The sequence below is a fragment of the Mauremys mutica genome, unplaced genomic scaffold (genome assembly GCF_020497125.1).
Source record: "Mauremys mutica isolate MM-2020 ecotype Southern unplaced genomic scaffold, ASM2049712v1 000247F_np12_subseq_31950:375604_obj, whole genome shotgun sequence".
Lineage (NCBI taxonomy): Eukaryota > Metazoa > Chordata > Testudines > Geoemydidae > Mauremys > Mauremys mutica.
The window spans coordinates 149,248-160,880 of NW_025422890.1; positions in this window are offsets into that span (position 1 = coordinate 149,248).

The window sequence follows — 11,633 nt, forward strand, 5'->3', positions numbered from 1 at the left end:
CACATCCTGCTCCAGTCACACACAATCCAACCATGGAAGAACAGCAGTACCCGTATCGTCCTGCCCAGGTCACACACAGAGTAAACTTTATGGCCCTATATTACACGTATTGTGATGTGCCCCATGGGGGGTCACGTGTATACAATGGATTGGTGGGCCTTGTACCACCCAGCATATCAAAGGGAGGGATAGCACAGTAGATATGTGTTGGGAGGAAGGATTTGGACCATGCTTCACATATGACGGCGCTCTATTGTGCACATTCAGGCCATGTTAGAGTCAAATTATTCCTGGTCCAGTTTATTGAAAGGTGTAGTTTTACTTGCCTCTCTATGGGCGCCTGCATCTTAAGCAAATGAGGATGTGTTGCTTTTATGGTTGTGGACCATTTAAAACTAGACTGTTGTATTTCCTACCAATTTAGTTCCATTCACTCATACTTTTATTGTCAGAGTCGCTAGGGGTCCTGGTTTAAAAGGTGGAAATCCCGGAAGAACGGGTTGACAATGACGATTGTAATCTATTGGAGGCTGGGTAGGTGTGCTCAACTACAATATACCGTCACGGTCACAGGGTGTGATGTTTATCCAGTAAGTAACTCAAAGGACCCATGTAACACATAGTTAGATAGTGGTATAATTTAGTACTGCATTTCAGTGGTGAAATAAAAGCACCGGATCCCCAATGTACATTTAACGTTCCCAAAGTGAATAACTGTGACAGGAATCCCCAAAATAATATCATCTTCTTTGTGTACTTCAGTCAGCTTCCACCAGTGTTCCTCTGGAAACGCGTGTGCAGGTTTTGAAAGGGAAATAACACTGTTAATTAGTTGATGATACCAATATTAAAGTTGGAAGCAATCAGCTGAAGCTCTCCAGAGTTCTTCTACAGGATCAGATGACAGTGGCACCTAAAAGGGATGAAGCGCATGCTATTCAGAAAATAGTTTGATCTGGCATAATATGTAACCCATTTAAGTTTATCACTATACTAGCGGAGAGAGATGGTCAACTATGGAATGTAGACGTATCTATTTAGATTCTAAGGTGTGATCGTTCTTACTCAATTTAAATGTTACCTGATCTCCAGGTTCCCATAAAGTGCGTTGATTAGTTCTTTGTTTTTGCATTGTCTTATTAATATGTCCAATAACCTTATTGATCCTGAACTGTAATGAGGTTTTAGACTCCTGTAATTGTTTTAACCATTGGAAATAATCATTCTGGACTTGTCTGGGATGATCCTTGGGGGGGGTGTATAGTAAAATCTGCAGGCTCAATCATTAACTTAATTGATTGACTGATATTAATCTGGCATGGATGGATCTTAGGGTTCTCACACAGTTATTACTGTGAGTGGCAGCTAGGCAGATTCTCAGGCCATACATATACCAGTATGGTATATTACTTTTCACAATACCTCTTTAATAGTGCTATTTATTCTTCTTTCCTGAACAGAGGACGGGGGTCAGTATGGAATGTGGCATTCTGGCTGATCTCCAGGGCTTGTAACATTATCGTTAAAATTTGCCCCACAAATGCACTTTCATTATCTGAGTCTCAGGGGTTCCATAGCTGTACACTTCAGTGAAAAGCCTTTTAGCTGCAGTTCTAGCACTATTAGCCCTAGTGGGGAATGCGTCCACCCATCCTGAAAATGAATCTATACTAACCAACAAATACTGGAATCCTTCGTTTCTCCTCGGCAGCTTATCAATGAAAACTATCTGTATATTATGCCACGGTCCCAGGTGCATCATTGGTTGCCAGTGCGAAGGACGAGCTTTTGCATAGTGCACACAATTTTGCACCAATGTACTCATCATCTTCCATACCGTCTCAGTCTGCTACTGCCTTAGCCTTCTTAGGTCGCTTCTGTCCCGTCATGCGTGAACTGATGTGCCGCTTCAGTCAGCTTCTGCCTCGCCGTTTTCCCCTGAGTTTGGCTGCAATTATCACTCGCATCGCTAGATGGCAGCAGTGTAGCAGAAATGAGCTCAGGCGCGTTCCTGGCTTCTAGAAGCAATTGCTCTGTTTTGCCGCTGGGTGATAGCATCGCCTCGGCGGTTCCACACTTCACTCCCTGCTGTGGGCTTCGTAACTGACTGGGGTTCCTTGCCATCCAAGAATGGATACATTCCCATTCTCCTAGGTATGCTAGCTCCTTCCCATCTGCTCCCTCCCAATGATTTCGTTGCTAGTCAACTATCCAATCCTGTATGCCTTTCTCGCAAAAATCCCTGTCTGCATAGATATAGATTGGTCCGGGAAAGCGTCAATATCATTTAAAAACATGATATATGACATGAAGCGCTGCATGTTGCGCTGAGCCATGAGCTAAATGTCCTTGATTCACTTCCTTCCATAGGTTTATGGCAGCATATTTACTATAGCGTTTCCCCTTAACAACTACTGAGCTGCCATCAGTAAACCAGATCTGTTTCTCCTGCCCTTAAGGAGGGTGCCTCCACCAGTGCAATTTTTTGTTCTAAAGTAATCTCGGACATTCATGCTTAGTTCCTTTTTCAATTAAAGTGTGAGTCAATAAATCGGGCTTAGGTACGGTTTCGGTAACGATCCCTATATTGATCAGAATGAGGGTTCATTGAGCCACAGGTGTATTGGAGACCCTGCTTCCTATCAGTTTGTCAAATAAGATATAGTTGAGTGGGGTATGAGTACTTTGAATTGTGATCAGGGCTGTGCTCGTGAGCGGGTCAAAAGACTGGATTGCCCAAACAGCTGATAAACAATCAGGATCACAAGGATCAAAATTTAATTCAGCACCTTGAAGTTTTTTTACACTCATATGCTACTGGCGCTAATTTGCCTGCCTCGTTATTTTGCATGAGAGTAGCTGCTAAGGCAACCTCAGGGCTTTGACTCATCGGGGGTGTGACGCCCAGGTCACACACACATCCTGAGCTTGAGAGAACAGCTGTACCTCCATCATCCTGCCCCAGTCACACACAGATCCCGAGCTTGGGAGAACCGCTGTACCTCCAGCGTCCTGCCCTAGTCATCCCCCCCAACTGTGGCTGTCCCTCCCGCTTCCTACCACATTCACACACATCCAGAGCACAGCTTTCCCTCCCCATCCTACCCTACTTACCGCTTGTGAAATTGTACCCTGTAGGACTTTATGAAGCTATGGTGATGAGTTTAAATATAATGTAACTGTAACATGTTTCATTTAAAAGGTCTCTTGTAAAGTATCATTACAAAGCTTATAATCTCCTGTGTTCACCCTATTTGTATAAATGTACCAGTCTTGTCTCTGTCTCTAGAAATATGAAATATAACGCTGAGGGCCTATTGTACTTATGCAACATTTGGGCCATTAATGGTGGTTTGGAATCTGGATGGCTCCCATTAACCATGACGATTGTCTGCATCCGGGTGTGTTTTACTTGTAAGTCTCCCTGTAGACAGTGTGCTGGCAAATGGGCAATGAAGTCTTACAGTGACATGTGAGCCTATCACCTGAAGTGAAATCCATCTTTCCATTGAGAGGGAGGGCTGGGAACCCAGAAAGGGACAAAGGATTCGCGCCTCATGCAAAAGATGTATCAATGGGTGGAACAGAACAAACGGAACAGCCATCATGAGGCAACCCCTAGCTACCACCTGAGCTGGAACAAAGGCTGGACCAGACGGTAAGGATCGTGCCCAGACTAGAAAGGCGTCAAGTCTGTGAAAGAAACATACGGAACATCTCTGCAGGTGAGATTTTTATCTGTATTCAGTTGTATTACTGTAGTAGACTTAGATTTGCGTGTTTTATTTTATTTTACTTGGTAATTTGCTTTGTTCTGTCTGCTCCTACTTGGAACCACTTAAATCCTACTAGCTGTATTTAATAAAATCACTTTTTACTTATTAATTAACCCAGAGTATGTCGGCTGGCAAACAGCTGTGCATATCACTCTATCAGTGTTATAGCAGGTGAACAATTTATGAGTTTACCCTGAATAAGCTTTAGACAGGGTAAACTTGGGGTTTACCCCCCTAACCAGAATGCTCACATCCGCTGAAGCAAGGTAGAGAGCAGGGCTAGCATGCCATGACCAGGAACTCTTGCCCAGTGATGTGGAAGAGGTGAGGACTGAGTATCTTTGGTTACATGCCTCTGGAAAGTTGGATGTCTAGATTGCGCAGGTCCATTTCTTCCAGATGCTCTTCCTGGGGCTGAGACTCTTGCCCTGCTCCGCTCCACTGGCCTGAGGAGTCTTCTGCAAGCACAGGAGATAACCCAAGAAAGAGTCTTCGGTTCCCAAAGCTCTACTGAGGCGTGAGCTCTTGCTCTCCCTGCCTCCCGCTCCAATCTACTCTGCATCACCCCCAGTGAATGAACAGAAATGGATTCAACACCTATGGATCAATAGGCTGGTTACACCCATTTTTGCATCACTCTAGCAAACAGTATCACAGTATCACAGTAGGAGTCTCTTGCACTCCTCCCACATCTCCTCTCTTGCAGGCTTTTGAGACCAAGCCTGTTGGGATGCACACTTGCCCAGATGTGACCAGATTCAGTCATACATAAAATTAGTTAACCTTGTCTACTTTCTACATTTCAAACCGTAATTATCCCATATTTAACTGGTGTCCAAGCGGGGCTTAAAACAGGTCTTTGCATTAACAAGGTTGTCCAAAAATTGTGTAATTGTAAACATTAGAGAGCTTGGTTATTGCTTAAAAACAAGTTCAACTTGAAATGAATTTTATAAACTATTTATTCATAATTTGGAACATCCTTGGAAGTTTTATTACTGGGGGCATGAATAATTAACAATCAAACCTAGGGTCTTCACTTTAAAGTGTTAGTTTCCACATTATTCTGAATAATGAGGATTTTCAGCCACATATTTATATATTTACTATGAAACAAGCAACGTTTGTCCTTATTGGAGCATTTGTGAGCTTTGCTTTAAGGTTAAAGCTTTTGAAAAAGAAAAGCAAACAGGGTGAGGCAGTAAAGTAGCTGGCTACTCTGTAATGCCTCCATCACATACACTTGCTGGTAAATCGCCACTGGAAAAACACTCTCTTTCCCAATTCGGAAGGTAAGATTCTGTTAGAGTCCAATCGGAACAGTGAATGGAAGTTAAGATGCTCTGGTACTCGCTCTATTAGAGTCCAACCAGGAACAGTGAGCACAGAATCACAGAATCATAGAATCTCAGGGTTGGAAGGGACCTCAGGAGGTCATCTAGTCCAAGCCCCTGCTCAAAGCAGGACCAAACCCAACTAAATCATCCCAGCCAGGGCTTTGTCAAGCCTGACCTTAAAAACCTCTAAGGAAAGAGATTCCACCACCTCCCTAGGGAACCCATTCCAGTTCTTCACCACCCTACTAGTGAAAAAGTTTTTCCTAATGTCCAACCTAAACCTCCCCCTCTGCAACTTGAGACCATTACTCCTTGTTCTGTCATCTTCTACCACTGAGAACAGTCTAGATCCATCCTCTTTGGAACCCCCTTTCAGGTACTTGAAAGCAGCTATCAAATCCCCCCTCCTTCTTCTCTTCTCCAGGCTAAACAATCCCAGTTCCCTCAGCCTCTCCTCATAAGTCATGTGCTCCAGCTCCCTAATCATTTTTGTTGCCCTCCGCTGGACTCTCTCCAATTTATCCACATCCTTCTTGTAGTGTGGGGCCCAAAACTGGACACAGTACTCCAAATGAGGCCTCACCAGTGCTGAATAGAGGGGAATGATCACATCCCTCGATCTGCTTGAAATGCCCCTACTTATACAACCCAAAATGCCATTAGCCTTCTTGGCAACAAGGGCACACTGTTGACTCATATTCGGCTTTTCGTCCACCGTAACCCCTAGGTCCTTTTCTGCAGAACTGCTGCCCAGCCATTCGGTCCCTAGTCTGTAGCAGTGCATGGGATTCTTCCATCCTAAGTGCAGGACTCTGCACTTCTCCTTGTTGAACCTCATCATATTTCTTTTGGCCCAATCCTCTAATTTGCGTAGGTCCCTCTGTATCCTATCCCTACCCTCCAGCGTATCAACCACTCCTCCCAGTTTAGTGTCATCTGCAAACTTGCTAAGGGTGCAGTCCACACCATCCTCCAGATTGTTAATGAAGATATTGAACAAAACCGGCCCCAGCACCGAACCTTGGGGCGCTCCACTTGAGACCGGCTGCCAACTAGACATGGAACCATTGATCATGACCCGTTGAGCCCGACCATCTAGCCAGTTTTCCATCCACCTTACTGTCCATTCATCCAGCCCAGACTTCTTTAACTTGCTGGCAAGAATACAGTGGGAGACTGTATCAAAAGCTTTGCTAAACTCCAGAAATAGCACATCCACTGCTTTCCCCTCATCCACAGAGCCGGTTATCTTGTCATAGAAGGCAATTAGGTTAGTCAGGTATGACTTGCCCTTGGTGAATCCATGCTGACTGTTCCTGATCACTTTCCCCTCCTTTAAGTGGTTCAGAATTGATTCCTTGAGGACCTGTTCCATGATTTTTCCAGGGACTGAGGTGAGGCTGACTGGCCTGTAGTTCCCTGGATCTTCCTTCCAGAAGTAAAGTTTCCTCCCGTTCTATAACTGATGGGGTGGGGTGGCGGCAGGGACAAGGGGAAGTGAGAATGGGGGGTGCCTGATGTGTTGGGGTATGGAGTTCCCTACTTCAGCTCCACAGGCTGGGTCCGGTGCAGAGCATGGCATGGCAGGGAGATGACATCTCCCATAATGCCGGGGCCCTTTCACAGCAAGGGTGTCACCTCCCCATGGTAGCACGGATTCCCACCTACTCCTCCTGCTTTCGCCTGACAACAGCACCACCCTTCACGGCACCACCTCATGGCAACTTCTGCTTCTGGACTCACACCGGAAATGGGAAGTCCAGCTGGGCCTGGCAGTGGCTGACAGGAAATGGAGACAGGCGCCACTGCCACTCCCGTGGTGCCACTGGGCCCACAATGGCTGGTGGGCGATAGATAAATGTCTGTGTACCTCCCCAGCACTATGTCTCCTTTAGTGCTTGTGCCCCCCCCTCCCCCCATCCTGCTTAGTCTGGGTGTTCCTTACTGGAGCACACTGTGTGTCCCAGGCATGTTCTGTCTCACCTTTGGGTCCAGCCTAACAGGGGTGTCTCTCCCCATCCTCCCACCAGTAACTTCTCCCCCAACGCACACAGGACAGGGAGCTGGCTGGTGCCCTTCTATAAAAGGACTGCTCTGTGCAACAGAAACCAGCCTAGTCCCCGCCCCGCAGGCTGGGAGCTTGCTGCTGCCTTCAACCGCATCACAAGTTACAAGAGGGGGCAGGGATAAAATCCCCACTGACTAAACAGGATGGGGTGAAGCATGTCACCAGGCCATAATATTCTGGATAACCCCTTGATGACCATTTTAGGATCATCCTCTCATGTGGCCTTCCTTGCCTCTGGCTAGCTGTGATGACAAGAGGGGGATGTTGTCCCCCTTCCTCTGGCTCCCCTGGCTGGCAGAGCCTAGTGCTACTACCTTGGCTTGTCAGCTGGGGAGCAGAGCTCTTACATCTGCTAATCAGGGGTTAGCCCCACAGCCACTGAGGGGATGAGGTAGGGCTCAGTTGCTAATTTTGGGCCTGGGATTGCCCACCTTACAGGCTCAAATTTGGGGGGGGAGGCTGTGGTCCCCCCCAGTCACGCACACCCTAAAGTAGGGAAATGTCCCTCACCTACTTATAATTGCACCCTAAATAACCTCTGGGATACTTTATTTTTGTTCTCAGAAGGTGCGCATCACCATATTATCGGAGCTGACTGTCTCAGAGTCCCCGAATCACGGAGTCCTCAGGTTATGTTCTGGAACTTCTCCATATAAGGCCAGTCAGGACTCTGGGGGACCTTCCGCCTTGTGAGCGCATTGTCTCCAGGGCAAGATGCTTACACAGCTTCGATCTTCCTGGATCTGAGCATCCCCTTCCACACTGTGCGCTTCCTGCAGCGAGTCCACCCGGTCGGGGCCTGCACCCCAACTCGGCAGTCAGCAGTGACTCTCAGCCAGCTAGTAAAACAGAAGGTTTATTAGTTGACAGGAATGCAGCGGGTAGAATAGAACTTGTTAGCAGAGAAATCAGTGACTTTCAGCCAAGTCCATCCAGAAGCTCTGGACTCCCCCTCTACCAGTCCTCCCAAGCAGACTGCCTAGCTTCCAGCAACCCGACCTCCGGCACCCCCCATTGCTCCGCCTCCTTGGCTTTGTCCTGCTTGCCAGGCAAGTCACCTGGGCGTCACTTGGGTGTAGTCCCCATCCTGGGTATCAGGTTACAAAGAGCACCAGTCATAGCATATGTGCAGGCAGCTGGAGCAGCCTCACCTGCCCCTGAGGTCTCAGCCAAAGTCACACACCCCTATTCCCACCACCGAGGTATTAGTGCAGCATGCAGGGAAACTGAGGCACACACAGTATTCATGCAAAACAGTAAAATTCACATAGGCTCAACAGTAAGACACACATACACCATAACAAGGGAAAATCCCCACTTTGTCACACTGATGCTTTAGATTCCTGCTTTCTCTGTCTTGGTACATCATTTCACCCCACTTCTCTATACTAGCCTATCATTTTTTCTTTCTCTCTAGTCTGTTCCAAGTCTGGCCGGCCTTAAAAATGACTCGGCTCTGTTATACGCTGTACTCGGCACCACAGGCTGAAGCAGCGTGAGCAGCATCTCTCTGGGAATGAGAAAGCTACAGTGAGATGTTCTCCCAAGTCCATTGCATGAGTCAGGATCCAGGGGCCGAAAGCGCTAGCTGTCCTTGTGTCCTGCCTGCAGCATCTGAGACAGAAAAGTCTGTTCTTTTCCATCCCTCCTGGGTGGCTGCCATGACAGCAGTCCTAACCTTAACAAAAATGACTGTGGATCTGCTATTCCATATTTAACGCCCTTTCCCATTCCTCCAGAAAAGCTATTGGGGGCAGATCTGATGGAGCTATGGCACCAGCTGAGGGGTTGCCTCTTCTTGCTAGCAGGAGATTTGGGGCATGATTTTCCACACTTACACTGTTGACGATCACTATTAACTCAGTGGAGTTGCATCAGTCTGAATGAGAGGAAAGTTGACCTATGCAGATGAGCTGTTTCTTAATGAGACAGTGTGGGGGTGTGTGGAGAAAAGGGGAAACTGAAAGGAGAGATAGTAATATGTAAGCAGAACAGCAAGAGATGAGTGTCAATCTCTGTCACGGAGTGTGGGGGAGTCAAGGCCCTCCACCCCCACCATGACTCTAAGCCAGCCAGTAAAGCAGGTTTATTTAGACGACAGGAACACAGTCCAAGGCAGGTTTTGCAGGCACAGACAACAGGATCCTCCCCAATTAGATCCATCTTGGGGTCCCAGGAGCACCACTGCCCCCTTCGGGGGTCAGAGCCCTGTCTGTGCTTCTCTCCATTCCCCAGCCAGCTCCTGAAAACCCCCTCACTCCCCAGCGTCTCCTCCCCCAGGCCTTTGTTCAGCTTCCCAGGCAGAGGTGTCACCTGGCCTTTAACCCCTTCCTGGGTTCTCACATTACATGCTCAGGCATCTTCCCTCAAGGCCAGTCTCCCATCTCCCAGTGCAGACCTTTCTCCCAGGCCAACCCCCCCACGCAGCATTCACAGACCACAGTAAGCAGGGGCTGCTCTAGGAATGCGGCCGCCCCAAGCAGGGCGGCGCGCCGCAGGGGGCGAGCTACCGGTTGCCGGTCCCCTGACCTCTTGTAGACGTGCCTGCGGAGGCTCCGGTGGTCCCGCGCCTCCGCTGGACCTCCCGCAGGCATGACCACGGAAGGTCCGCCGGAGCCGCCTGACGCCCTGCCGGGAAAATGCGCACTGGGGTCTGGAGCCGGCCGTGACAGTAAGAACAGTCCCAGTGCGTCACACTCTCATTTTCTGTCTCTGAGTGACCTTGGCACCAAGCGCCCTGCTCTTCGCTGACCTTGGCTATTATCGTCCCAGGCTTGATGTGACCTTCCTGCTTTGCAGGCTTAAGCTTCTTATTCTGTCAGTCACCATTTCTTTCCCCTTTCCTTTTGTCCTATTTTAAGGAGCAAATCCCTTACGCGAATAGGAGGAGGAAGCAATTGCCCTGAATGGGGAATGAAATTTACCAGGCAACCACAGAGATAGATTCTGGTCTCATTTACACTAATGTCCCAACATTGGCATCCATCGAGTTACTCCTGTTTTACACCAAACTTGAGATCAGAATCAGGCCCTTTGCCTCCCCTGACACTGTTCTTCCATGATTGGCCCTGCACCTTATCTTGGGATGGGGCAAGGTGGGTCAGTCCGAGAGAAAAACCAGAGGGCCCAATTCATTACCTCACCTGCACCCATGCAAAAGGGGTGGAAATTGCTCCCAAATCACAGTGGTAGGGTTTTTTTTCCATTTTTAAAAAGCCCTCCCATTGGCTCTTTTGATCAGAGGCCCAACTCCCTTTCTTTTACCTACGCAGGGAGGCTTTTTTAACCCTTTACAGGTAAAACAAGCAGAGAACAGCCACCAAGAGGGACTTTATAGCTAACTGGCTGGCTGGGTGTCCACAAAAGGGAGCTACGCCCGCCCCCCCATTTATCACAGCAGCCAACAGGGAAGTGGGAGGGAGGCACTCCTAGGCCTGGCCTACACTGGGGGGGGATCGATGTAAGATACACAACTTCAGCTAGGGGAATAGCTTGCCTGAAGTCGAAGTCTCTTATTTCGACTTACCTCCCGTCCTCGCGGCGTGGGATCGACGGCCGCGGCTCCCCCTGTCGACTCCGCTACCGCCGCTCGCCCTGGTGGAGTTCTGGGGTTGATGGGAGTGCGTTCGGGGATCGATATATCGCGTCTAGATGAGAAGCGATCTATCGATCCCTGATAAACCGATCGCTACCCGTAGACATACCCTTAGAGCCGGCATGTCCCCTCTGTGTCTCCCTTGCTGCTTGGGCAGAAGCGGAAAGGGAGCAAAAGATGCCCGGCTGAAGGGTTTTGCGCTCGGCCTTGAGGATTAAGCCCGAGCCCCCGGCATGGCTGCTGGGAGATGGATTTTTGTGTCGCAGCCAGCGCACTCTTCGGGCCACCAGCTGAACACGCTGAGGCCAGCAGGGACAGCTCTGAAGCGGCAAAAGGGTTCCTTTGAGGGTCCAAGGAGGTAGTATAGGGACACTACCGTCCCTGGGTGGGCTCAAATCACCATCCTTTGGGTTAACAGCTGAATGCGCTGACCCAGTGTGCTCCACCACAGCCACTGACCCCGCCATAACCCCCAAACCCATCCCCCATAGCCCCAGATTCCCTGCCACAGCCCGCAAACCCATACCCCATAGCCTCAAATTCCCTGCCACAGCCCGCAAACCCATCCCCCACAGCCCCATCATAGCCGCTTCGTTTCCTGCCAGAGAGCTCGAACCCATCCCCCATAGCCCCAGATTCCCTGCCACAGCGCTCAAACCCGATCCCCACAGCCCCACATTCCGTGCCACACCCCTCAAACCCATCCCCCACAGCCTCATCACAGTCGCCTCATTCCCTCGCACAGCTCTCAAACCCATCCACCACAGCCCCCCATTCTCTGCCACAGCGCTGACACCCATGCCCCACAGCCACATCACAGCCGCCTCATTCCCTGCCACAGACCTCAAAACCATCCC